Below are 13,192 nucleotides of genomic sequence, written 5' to 3'. Positions count from 1 at the left end.
TCCTCCAGCAACCACAAAATTCTCCAGGCACTGCCTTTCTGCCAGGTACTACTGCAGTTGCTGTTGCCTGACGCCAGTGCTGATGCACTGGAATCCTTCAAGAAGCAAAGCTAAGAAATGTTTGATATGCTTGCTGGATTAAGCAAAACAAACACCAGGAAGTCCAATTAAATTTGAATTTCAGGTAAACAACAAATAATATTTTAGTGTAAGTATGTCCCATATATTTGTGTGAAGTGATATTTGGGGCATACTTACACTAAAAAAATTATTTGTCGTTTACCTGAAATTCAATTTAATTGGACGCCACGTATTTTATCTAGCAACATTAGTGTAGAACTAGAGGAGAACTGGTTAGTTATCTTTCCATTTGTGATTAACTCCATTAGAAATGGATCAAAGCAGTATTTACCATAATCTAAGATACTATCTTTTTAGTGCAGAAAGCTTTTGCAGTTTTTATTACCATCCCTCTATAAATCTGACTCAGACTTGATTCCATGGGAATTGGTTCATGGACAAAATCTACTCAAAATCACCTCACTCCAGTCTACACCCCCTCCCATGACTAAGGCTTTAAGACCTGGTTATTCATAATAACCTGACTTATTTTTCCCTTCAGATGAGTTGTCTCCCCAGGGGAAAGCAATGGAAGGGAAGGTTATCCCTACCAGATATTGAAACATATTATAAAACCCCTATAATCAAAACAACATAGTACTAGTACATGAATAGAAGACCAATGTAACAGAATACACATCTCACAAATAAGTCTAAATGCATGTGAGAATTTAATACATGTTAAATGGAAACAAATAAAATAGGGAAAGATAGACTAAATGGTATTGGAACAACTGGAAAACCATTTAGTAAAAAGGACAAAATCAGATCTACCTTTGATATAGTATGCCAGAATAAATTCCAGATGGATCAAAGATTTAAATGTAATAAACAAAACCTTATAACTACTAGAAGAAAATATGGGTGAATTCCTTTCTAACCTGAAGTAAGGAAATCTTCCTAACTATGCTGATGCAGAATCCAAAAGCAACGAAGATATGATTTGGTATCTTTATTGATACTAGACTACATACATACTTTGATGAATTTGAATAAAATTTAAAAGTTTGTATGGCTAAAAATTCTCATTAAACAAAGACAAATGACAAATGATAAATTTGGAAAAGGTATCTGCAATTTAAAACACAGACAAAGGGCTAATATCTATATATATAAAAGTCTAATATGCCAAGTGTCCCTTCAGGAGTTCGACCAGGAGACTAGGAGTTCAATTGCTCGCTATGACATGCACTGACCACCAGGGAGCAGCATGGAACCAAGGGAGGCCCCAGGCAGCAGCCAGAAGGAAGGCCCCCGGCCTGCAGCCGGAAGGCCCCGATTGGCTCTGATCACTGGCCAGGCCTAGGGACCCTACCCGTGTATGAATTTCCTGCACTGGGCCTCTAGTATTTAATAAACAAGAGCTCTTAAACATTAAAAGACCATTAACCAAATGGGGAAAATAGATAAAGGTAATAAGAGACAACTCACAACAAAAATGAAAATGGTATATAAATAATATATAAGATGCTCAGTAACACTCATAATGAAAAAAATTAAAATTAATGCCCTGCTCAATGGTTAAGCATCTACCTATGAACCAGGAAGTCATGGTTGGATTCCTGGTCAGGGCACATGCCGGGGTTGCAGGCTTGGTCCCCAGTGGGGGGCATGCAGGAGGCAGCCAATCAATGATTCTCTCTCATCATTGATGTTTCAATCTCTCCCTTCCTCTCTGAAATAAATAAAAAACATTTTTTAAAAATTAAAACTACTCTCTAATACACCACTTTTATCAGATTGTCACAAATCCAAAAATATAGGATTTTGGATGGCTTTGCTCCGTGGTTAGGCCTGAAGGGTCGTAGATTTGATTCCTGATTAAGGGCATGTGCCTGGGGTGCAGGTTCCCCAGCCCCAGTGGGGGCAGGTGGGGGCATCTGGAGGGGGGGAGGGGAGAAACTGATGTGTCTCTGATGTGTCTCTCATGTCAATGTTTTTCTCTCTTTCTCCATCCCTCCTCCCTCCCTCCCTTTCACTCTCTCTAGAAATCAATGAAAAAAATATCCTTGGATGAGGATTTTTTAAAAAAGTAAAATTAAATTTAAGAAGCAATCCCTAAAAATTAAAAAAAACTGAGAAATCACTAAAAAAAAAAAACAACGAACTATTTCAAGGAACTAGAGCAGCCTTGGGCAAACTACGGCCCACGGGCCGGATCCGGCTGTTCTATCCGGTTCTCTTGCTCTCCCCTCCGCTCCTTTACTTTGAATTTATATTAGTTCACACAAACACTCCATCCATGCTTTTGTTCCGGCCCTCTGGTCCAGTTTAAGAACCCATTGTGGCCCTCGAGTCAAAAAGTTTGCCCACCCCTGAACTAGAGCATAGTATTTCGACTCTACATCCTTAGTGATATATATTCTAAGAACATAGTAATCAGAACATGTAAACTTAATTTGGTAACCTAATAGTCAATAGTAACATTGGAATTTTGTTATCTGAATCTATATTCTATACCTTATAATGTAAATAATTTCTTAACTTTATTAAGGTTTAAGATTTTCAATGTAAGATAAAAATCTTAAACCTTAATAAAGTTAAGAAATATATATATATATATAAAAGCCTAAGTGACCATTATGACCGGACGACCGGTTGGTAGCTATGACACGCACTGACCGCCAGGTGGTAGATGCTCAACACAGGAGCTGCCTCCTCATGGTCAGTGCACTCCCACAGACAACCTCCCACGGCCAGTCAACCTCCCACGGTCCCTTCCCCAGCCGGCCGGCCCCCATCAGCCCCAATTGGGACAGGGCAAGATGCCCTGATTGGCCCCAATCACTGGCCAAGCTGAGGGACCCCACCCGTGCACGAATTCATGCACTGGGCCTCTAGTATAAGTATAAAATCAAAGTTAGATTTAAAATCTTATAATATTAAATTTAAATTAGGAACATAAGTTATTTTCAAACATTTATAGTCCCTAGCTCTGAAAAGAACTAGAAGTAATGACAATCCAATAGCTATATCTACATTTGGCAACCAAATTGTGGTCTCTACATACCATTGCCCAGTGAAAGAATCCAAAATTCCTTAGAAGAATGGCTAGTTCCAGGTCTACAGCAGGAAATTTAGACAATAAGCCAAGGACCAGAACACAAGGAAGCTATCCAAGTCTTGTCAAAAAGACAAGGGACTATATAAACATAAAAACTAATAATAAATGTAATTGATCAAATATATAAAATTCATGAATTTATAATTATACTAAAAGTTAAAATTCCACACGTTGTATATGACTGCATGTAAAAAGAAAGAATTTGGCATTTCTTCTGCCCTTCCTATATGGACTGTATGTATTTCAGGGTAACCAAATAGCTCTGGTTCATAAGGAGAAGTTTTTTGTTGTTGTTGTTTTACAGAAGTGACACTAATAAATAATTAGGAAAGGTATCTATTTAGGTCTGTTGCCCATTTTTTGATTCGGTTGTTTATCTTCCTTTTGTTAGTTGTATGAGTTCCCTGTAAATGTTGGAGATTAAACCCTTATCAGTGATAATAACTGGCAAATATGTTCTCCCATGCAGTGGGCTTTCTTGTTGTTCTGTTGATGGGTTCTTTTGCTATGCCAAAGCTTTTTATTTTGATGTAGTCCCATTTGTTTATTTTCTCTTTAGTTTCCATTGCCCTAGGAGCAGTATCAGTGAAGAAATTGCTTCGGCATATGTCTGAGATTTTGCTGCCTGTGGATTCCTCTAGTATTTTTATGGCTTCCCATCTTATGTTTAAGTTCTTGATCCATTTTGAGTTTATTTAAGTTGGTGGCCTATTTTCATTTTTTTTTTTTTGCATGTATCTGTCCAATTTTCCCAATACCATTTATTGAAGAGACTATCTTGACTCCATTGTATGTTCATACCTCCTTTGTCAAATATTAATTGAGCATAGTGATTGGGGTCAATTTCTGGGTTCTTTATTCTATTCCATTGATCTATATGTCTGTTCTTGTGCCAGTACCAGGCTGTTTTGAGAACAGTGGCTTTGTAATACAGCTTGATATCTGGTATTGAGATCCCACCTACTTTGTTCTTTCTCAGGATTGCTGCAGCTCTTCAGGGTCTTTTTTTATTCCAGATGAATTTTTGGAAAGTTCATTCTAGATCTGTGAAATATGCCATTGGTATTTTAATGGGGAGTGCATTGAATTTATAGATTGCTTTGGGTAGTATAGACATTTTAATGATGTTGATTCTACCAATCCATGAACACAGTATGTTCTTCCATCTGTTTATGTCTTCCTCTATCTCTTTTTTCAGTGTCCTGTAGTTTTCCGCATATAGGTCTTTTACTTCCTTAGTTAAGTTTATTCCTAGGTATCCTAATTTTTTTGGTGCGATGATAAACAGGATTGCTTTTTTAGTCTCTCTTTCTGTAAGTTCACTATTGGTGTATAGAAATGCCATAGATTTCTTGGCGTTAATTTTGTATCCTGCTACATTGCCGAATTCATTTATTAAGTCTAATAATTTTTTGATGGAGTCTACAGAAGGAAGGCCAAGAGACATATGAAAACATGCTCAAAGTCACTAATTATCCGAGAGATGCAAATCAAAATGACAATGCGGTACCATCTCACACCTGTCAGAATGGCTATCATCAACAAATCAACAAACGACAAGTGCTGGCAAGGATGCGGAGAAAAAGGAACCCTCGTACACTGCTGGTGGGAATGCAGACTGGTGCAGCCACTGTGGAGAACAGTATGGAGTTTCCTCAAAAAACTAAAAATGGAACTCCCATTTGACCCAGTGATCCCACTTCTAGGAATATATCCCAAGAAACTAGAAACACCAATTAGAAGGGATATATGCACCCCTATGTTCATAGCGGCACAATTCACCATAGCTAAGATTTGGAAACAGCCTAAGTGCCCATCAGCAGATGAATGGATTAAAAAACTGTGGTAAATCTACACAATGGAATACTACGCTGTGCTAAAAAAGAAGGAATTCTTTCCATTTGCAACAGCATGGATGGAACTGGAGAGCATTATGCTAAGTGAAATAAGCTAATCAGAGAATGATAAATATCACATGATCTCACTCATCTATTAAATATAATGAACAACCAACATAAACTGATGAACAAAAACTGATCCAGAGACAGAGAAGCATCGATCAAATCATCAAACCTCAGAGGGAAGGTAGGGGAGGATGGGGGTAAGAGGGATAAATCAACCAAAGGACTTATATGCATGCATATAAGCCTAACCAATGGACACAGACAACAGGGAGGTGAGGGCATGAGTGGGGGGGGGGGATAAGGACACATATGTAATACCTTAATCAATGAAGGAATTAAAAAAAATTAAAAAGGAAAACCTTAACCATTAATAAATAAATAAATAGGAAATCACCATTTTGTAATCCCGAATAAAATGGACTTAGGCTACCATCATAATGGATAAAAATCATTAGATTAAAAAAAAACCATTAGATGAAATATAGGTGAGAACCCCAATGTTCAACCTTAAAGTGTGCCAAGCAGATACTGTGAGCCTCCCAATGTGGTGCAACATGAAGACACACCACCACCTATGAAGTATTCATGTCAGAATAGTAAAACCAGAATATAATCAAGCCTCTAAAGCCAAACTGCATTTATAGGAACTATGGAAAGGAATGACACCACAAGGAAGAAAACAGATAAAGAATGTAGGATTTACCTAATAGTAGACTGTCTGTATAGCAATTGACACAGTGTGATAGTCTTTATGTGTCACTCTGGCTAGATTTAATCAAAGACAAAGTGTTGCTGTGAAGGTATTTTGTAAATGTAATTAAAGTCCATAAACAATTGACTTCAAGTAAGGGAGACTATCCTAGATAATCCAGGTGGGTCTGATTCATTCAGCTGAGAGAATTTAAGAGTAGAATTGAAGCTTCCCACAAGAAATTTTACCTGTGCATAGCAGTTTCCGTTCAGGCCCAAGAGTTCCAGCCTGCCCTTCCTGACGGCTTGCCCTACAGATTTCCAATTTGCTTTGCAGCCCTCACAACTGTGTAAACCAACTCCTTGCAATTAATGTCTTAGTATACGTATATTTCTTTCTTATCTGTTTGTCTGGTTGAACTCTAACATACCCAAACTTCTACAACAAGTTAATAGCATGAAAAAAGGAGGAGAGGAGGACTGCTTTGAATTAAAAGACTTGAAATGTAACAAATGCAATGAGAGGATCTTGTTTGGATCCTAATTCAAATCAAATTAGTACAAATTACCTATAAAAAAGGACGATCTTTATAAAATCTTGGAAATATAATTATGGATTGACTGCTTCCATGTAGCAGAGGGATAAACTGACCTAGGTTTTGCTCTCTTGTGGTAGTGGTCATTTCCCATTTGTCCATCCATCCGGGAACTGGCGGAAAGCTCCCAGGATTGGAGCAAGTATATACTCTCTATGTTCTTGAGCTTTCTCACTTCATTTCCTCTGGCCCTGTTAGTACTCATTGGATTGATCTTTCTTTACATTATACATAGTAATGGTAAGGTCTGAGTCTTGTATTTGCATAAGGAGAAACATGACTTCTTTGATCTATAGTTATTAGACTTAGCTGGCTTAGGAAAAACCAGACTGCCAGATGGAAGTGTTCAAAGGAGCAGAGATGGCTAATTGATAGTAATTAAACATTAGTGTGAAAGGGAACTGACAGCTAGAAGAAAGAATGTGAACTTGTCTCCTAGCCAAAAAGGTCATCAGGGAAGCGGATTCCTCTGGATTCAGAAAGGTAGAAAGTGTTCAAAGGAAAATCAGATAATGGAAGCAGAGTTGTTGACAGGCATATGGGAATCCCTGAGGTCAGCTGAGATGGCTAAGGCAGGGAAGAAGCTAGCCTAAGGTGGGTGAAGATGAGAAAGAAAACTGGGCCATAAAGAGTTGCGCTGAGATCAGAGACCATAGAATATAGCAATGAAGGATTATGAGGGGCTGGCCTGAACTGACATGATAACAATGAGGGTAGGTCATATACAGAACCGACTCTCTCTAAGATCCAGATACATCTTTGGGAAAATGGTGTGATCAAATCATTCATTTAAAATGGGTTCTTAAAGACTGGGATCCAGTCTGTTTACCTGCTCCGGCCTAATATTGAACACCAGCACCTTTATAGTGTAGATTCAATGAAAATATTTTAAGTTGTTTGGTCAGACAGCAAAATACAAGATGAACTGAATAAATACGTTTCAGGATAAGTTGATCAGCTAAGATGTTATTATACTAACCCAGTGGTCGGCAAACTGCGGCTCGCAAGCCACATGCGGCTCATGAGCCACGGTTAGCCGCTCTGTTGACTGAGTTTGCCGACCACTGTACTAACCTATCTATGAAGTAACATGGAACTTAGGCTGAGATGACAGTATGGAATGGACAAGAATGGGTTGAACCCAATAGTAGAAATATAGCGCAGTAACTAAAAATTGAGGTAGGTTCTGAAGTCAGACAGTGTATTTGAGTCCCTCCTCTGTAGTTTATGAACTATGTGAACTTGGGCAAATTGTTTCACCCCTCCCGAACTGCTTTCTCTTCTGTAAAATTAAGATGTTAGTATCTATTTTTAACACCTTTTAGGACCAGGGTGAGGCTTACAAAATATAATAAATATAGGACATTCTTAACAGTGCCTAGCACACACTAAGAAATTTTAAAAAAGAGTTAAAAAATTAAACAAGGAGAAATTTTAAAGAAAGTATAGGACACCATGACAGAATGCTTGAGGAGACAGAAATTTCTTCCTGATTTAGCCTGGGAGACCAGAAGAACACTGAAGCCACTATGATATGGAAATTGTGGAATTCAGGTGCCATTACTGTGGCACATTCATTCCTATGGGAGATATTCTATGTAAGTATGGAAGTACAGGACTGGAACACCAATGGAAGAAAACAATTGGCAGTGCTGATTTGGGAATAATCTGAATACAGGTGATAACTGAAGTTCTGAGTGCATGAGCTCTCCAAATGTGTAAATAAAAGCAGAGAACCAAGGACAGATCTTGAGTAGAAGCAGCCAGAAAGGAGAATTCTGGAAGATGATGAAGCCTTAACCTTCACTGTAAGTGACCAGCTGTTCCCTCATATTCTACACAAATAGAATGAAACACAATAACGTACTGAGGAAAAGTATCAGACTAGTGGCCAGGAAATCAGGATCCTAACCCAGTTTAGTTTACTTGCTCTGTAGTCTTTAGGTGAACTATTCCCATCTTTGGATCTCAGCTTCCTCATCTATAAAAGAATGTTGGACTAGATGATTTATTAGACAGTTCTTTCAACTTTATGATTTTTACATCAGGAAGTTAAAAATGTTTACAATCCATAACCACTAAAAGCCTCCTCATACATTCCCACAGTCCTGTCACAGATGTTTAGTGACCTTACAAAAAGCAGGAGGCATTGAACATACTTTCCTAGAAAAATATTTCAAAAGTCTCTCAGATTTTCCTGGTCTTCACTACAGAATTGTGTTTACTACAATTTTATTGAAGCCTCTGCACTTTAACTGGAAAATACCTATGCAAACTGAATACACATTACAAATTGCAAAATTCATTATAAAAGGATCCTTCTTATAAAACAATTAACTTAGAGATTTCTTCTTTCATAACTTACTATTTATATTTATGGTATCCTACAAACATTTTTCCTACATTTTTTAATACGTAAAAAATAAAATAAAGGTTTCCTTACCCTATTACAAAATAACTTCATGATAAGAATTCCAGAGAGAATTTTTAATCTCTTCTACTATGGTTTTTAAGATAATCCTTATTACTGTCTTACTGCTTTACATTCTAATTAATTCATTATGCTTGTGCAAACGTAAGAAAAAAGCTGTAGAGATGGAAGGAATTATCTAGGGATATCAATAATTATACTAATTTAAATTAGTCTTACAATCTCTCCTATAGTTCATTCCTCATTACTCTCTCCATGAGGTATAAAAAGGAGTAATGGCCCCACTTTATAAAATTGAAGGCAATCTGTACAGTAATTTTCCTGAATCCAACGCTCAGATTAGGTTGAAATAGAAAGTCCTTTCCCTCATAATGCTACTATGATTGTTCATGTAGTCTTTGTGGGCAAATACCTATGAGTGGAATGAATGGCTGGATCACATGGTGGGTATATGTTTAGCTTTTTAAAAAATGGCCAAGGAGAAACCAAGATGGTGGCATAGGTAAACACCTAAACTGCTGCCTCGCACAACAATTTCAAAACTACAACTAAAAGACAGAACAGACACCATCCAGAACCACAGGAAAGCTGGCTGAGTGAAAATTCTACAACTAGAAGGAAAGAGAAAAGCTCACAGAGAATTGGAGGTACGGCAAAGGGTCTTTGTGCGCGCAGAGAGGAAGGGCAGCTGAGAGCCTGGCTGACTTTCTCTGGCGGAAGGGGGAAGGAAGCCCCCGAACGCACTGAACCCCAGTTCTGACTGCACTGAACCCCAGTTCCGGGCGAGCCCTTGGGGACCCACGCTCTTGTGGGGGGAATCTGGACTCTTGGACTCTCGGGCAGAGACTCGGGAGCCGGGGAAGGCGGAGGACTGAAGGCGCACGCGTGCCAGTGCGCACAAAGGCTGCGGAGGTTGCCACAGGCTTTCCCTAGTGGAAGTGAGTCAGAGGCTCCTTACTGCACTGAGCCCCAGTTCTGACTGCACTGAACCCCAGTTCCAGGCGAGCCCCTGGGGACCCACGCTCTTGTGGGGGGAATCCAGACTCTCGGGCGGAGACTCGGGAGCTGGGGAAGGCAGAAGTCTGAAGGCACGCTCGTGCCAGTGCGCACAAAGGCTGCAGAGGTTGCCACAGGCTTTCCCTAGGGGAAGGGAGTCGGAGGCTCCTGACCGCACTGGGCCCCAGTTCTGACTGCACTGAACCCCAGTTCCAGGCAAGCCCCTGGGGACCCACGCTCTTGTGGGGGGAGTCTGGACTCTCGGGCGGAGACTCGGGAGCCAGGGAAGGCAGAGGTGTGCATGTGCGCGCAAGGGCAAGGCTGCCGGGAAGCCAAGACTGTCTGCTCCGCCCTGAGACTCCATCCCATCCAAGCTGAGCACAGAGGCTATTGCAATTTGGCAAGTCTAATCCTATAAGGCTGTCTCCAGCACCGAACTTCTCCCAGCAGAGACACAGCTGATCCTTACAGCCAACTGGCCTGGAGGTCAATTCCTCCCAGTGATACCAACAACAATCAAGACTTAACTACAACAAGGCTGTACACACAGTCTACAAAGGGGTGCACCAAGAGTGTCCACCTCAGGTTAACTGGGGAGGCCGACCCACTGGGTCATATAGGAAACCTAGCACACAAATTTACCCTACCAACTCAGGGAAGCAATGAAAATGCGGCGTCAAAGAAACAGATCACAAACGAAAGAAATGGAGGAAAACAAACGGCTGGATATAGAATTCAAAACCACGGTTATAAGGCTTTTCAAGAATATCCTAGAAAAGGCCGATAAATATAACGAGACCCTCGAAGATATGAAAAAGGACCAACTAGAAATTAAACATACACTGACTGAAATAAAAAATATTATACAGAGACCCAAAAACAGACTAGAGGAACACAAGAATCAAGTCAAAGAATTGAAATACAAAGAAGCAAAAAACACTCAACTGAAAAAGCAAAAAGCAAAAAACAAAATCCAAAAAGTTGAAGATAGTGTAAGAAGACTCTGGGACAACTTCAAGCGTACCAACATCAGAATTATGGGGGTGCCAGAAGAAGAGAGAGAGCAAGATACTGCAAACCTATTTGAAGAAATAATGACCGAAAACTTCCCCCACCTGGTGAAAGAAATAGACTTACAAGTCCAGGAAGCACACAGAACCCCAAACAAAAGGAATCCAAAGAGGACCACACCAAGACACATCATAATTAAAATGCCAAGAGCAAAAGACAAAGAGAGAATATTAAAAGCAGCAAGAGAAAAACAGTTAGTTACCTACAAGGGAGCACCCATACGACTGTCAGCTGATTTCTCAACAGAAACTATGCAGGCCAGACGGGAGTGGCAAGAAATTTTCAATGTGATGAACATCAAGAACCTACAACCAAGATTACTCTACCCAGCAAAGTTATCATTCAGAATTGAAGGGCAGATAAAGAGCTTCACAGATAAGAAAAAGCTAAAGGAGTTCATCACCACCAAACCAGTATTATATGAAATGCTGAAAGGTATTCTTAAAAAAGAGGAAGAAGAAAAAAGTAAAGATAAAAATTATGAACAACAAATACATATCTATCAACAAGTGAACCTAAAAATCAAGTGAATTAAAAACCTGAGGAACAGAATAATCTGGTGAATATAATAGAATCAGGGGCATAGAAAGGGAGTGGACTGATAATTCTCAGGGAAAAGGGGTATGGGGGGTTCATGAAGAGACTGGACAAAAATCATACACCTATGGATGAGGACAGTGGGGGGGAGGTAAGGGCAGAAGGTGGGGTGGGAACTGGGTGGAGGGGAGCTATGGGGGGAAAAAGGAGAAACAATTGTAATAATCTGAATAAAGATTTATTAAAATTAAAAAAAAAAAGCCATGGTACATTTACATCATGGAGTACTATGCAGCAAAAAAAAAAAAAAAAAGGCCAATCTGTTTTCCAAAAACAGTTGTATCATTTTACATTCCCAACATGCTGTCAGTCGGCAGTCAGACATCCTTAGTGCTGCCCTGGAGGTGGGAGAGGCTCCTGCCCCGCCGCTGCGCTCGCCAGCTGTGAGCCCAGCTCCTGGATGAGCGGCGCTCCCCCTGAGGGAGCACACTGACCACCAGGGGGCAGCTCCTGCGTTGAGCGTCTGCCCCCCCCCTCCCCCCCCCCTCCCCGTGGTCAGTGCCTGTTATAGTGACCAGTTATTCCACCATTCAATTGATTTGCATATTAGCCTTTTACCATGAGGATGCTGCAATGAGCATGGGGTTGCAAATATTTCTTTGAAGTTTAACTGCTTTCACACATGATGGAGCTTAGTTTCTGCAGCATTCAAATGTTCATCAAGTGTTCAAATATTGAACAACTACTGCATGCCAGGTTCTGTGCTAGCTATTAGGAAGAGAATCCTCAGTATGCTCTAAAGGAGTACAGCCCTAGCTGGTCTGGCTAAGTGGATATAGCGTCAGCCTTCGGACTGCAGGGTCCCAGATTCAATTCTTGTCAAGGGCATATGCCTGAGTTGCAGGCTCAATTCCCAGTGTAGGAGCCAGCCGATCAATGATTCTCTCTCGTTATTGATGTTTTTTCTCTCTCTCTCTCAAATCAATAAAAATATATTTTAAAAAGTACACAGACAGACATGGACCTGGCCCTGCTAAAGTCTTATCATCTTACTGAGATATTTTAGTACAAGAGTTAAATGCATGGGCTCAGGGTTCTATTAGCTTGAATTTGAATCTGGCTCTGCTCCTGACCTGTCGGTTGACCTTGGAAAACTTCATTAACTTTCCTAAGCCTGTTTCTTCATCTGTAAAATGAAGATATTAATAATAGATACCTCATAAGATTGCTGTGAGAATTAAATGAATTAATACCTTTAAAGTCCTTATAACAGGGTTTGGCACATAGTAAATGGTCAATAAATGTGAGCTATTTATTATTAGAGGGCAGGATTAGTTCTTCAAAGTTAAGTCCACAAATGATTGGGAAGGACAGGTGTGGAAACATTAACAAACATGAAAAGTAATTTAATTTAGCTGCTAAGCATAGAGGCTCTAGAGCCAGCATACCTAGGTTAAAACCTTGCTCTGCTGTTTACTGGCCGAGTGCTTGGAGCAATGCCCGTAAGGTGTTTAGCATCGTTTTTGGCACACAGGATACATAATGGACCATAATTATTGACTATGTATGTTCTGAAAAGCCGTAACATCGCCAACACCTGTTCATAATAATAATAGCTGTCATTTATTACTGTCCAAATGTTCTCTTTTATGTTTCTTAATCTAGTGAGGCAAGCATAATTAACCCCACTTCGTGGTAAGGAACGAGATAATCTTTGTGTAACTATGACCAGTGGGAGGTTGGAGGCCTAGTAAGTGGTGGCTTGGAATCCAACCCCTGACCA

This window comes from Plecotus auritus (genome assembly GCF_963455305.1).
Source record: "Plecotus auritus genome assembly, chromosome: 9".
NCBI classification, from domain to species: domain Eukaryota; kingdom Metazoa; phylum Chordata; class Mammalia; order Chiroptera; family Vespertilionidae; genus Plecotus; species Plecotus auritus.
This window is presented reverse-complemented; position numbering follows the sequence as displayed.